Source organism: Amphiprion ocellaris, chromosome 7, assembly GCF_022539595.1.
Source record: "Amphiprion ocellaris isolate individual 3 ecotype Okinawa chromosome 7, ASM2253959v1, whole genome shotgun sequence".
NCBI lineage: Eukaryota > Metazoa > Chordata > Actinopteri > Pomacentridae > Amphiprion > Amphiprion ocellaris.
In genome coordinates, this window is record NC_072772.1 from 38,740,039 (window position 1) to 38,740,507 (window position 469).

Genomic DNA, 469 nt, shown 5'->3' on the forward strand with positions numbered 1-469 from the left:
CAAACTGTTCATTCATTAAAGTTTTCATCCAAATCTTCTCAGATTTACTGACAACATTAATGTCCACCAGAGTATGAAGCCTGTTGGTTCTGGTGATGATCAGACCGTTCCTGTAGCACCACCATCAGGTCAGACTTTCAGTTTTAGAGTCAGTGTATCTTGAACATCTTTCATCCAGATCTTTTCTAATTTAAGGAGCACAGTTCATGACTCTCACAGGATAGATCATAAGGACTGATGGTGGAGACCTCCTTTCCTCTCATGAAACATGTTTGTTTATCAAAGCATTTGACATGGAACCAAACCTGGGATGTCTTCAGAGACTTGGTGGATGGAAAACCTTCCAGTCTCAGGCATTTCAACAGCCTGCTGTTGCTTCAACTTCTGATTTGTAAACTCCGATGCAGGTTTCCAAGTCAACTACATCCAAGTCTTTCCAGCTGTCCCCATTCAGCACACCTTCATCCAT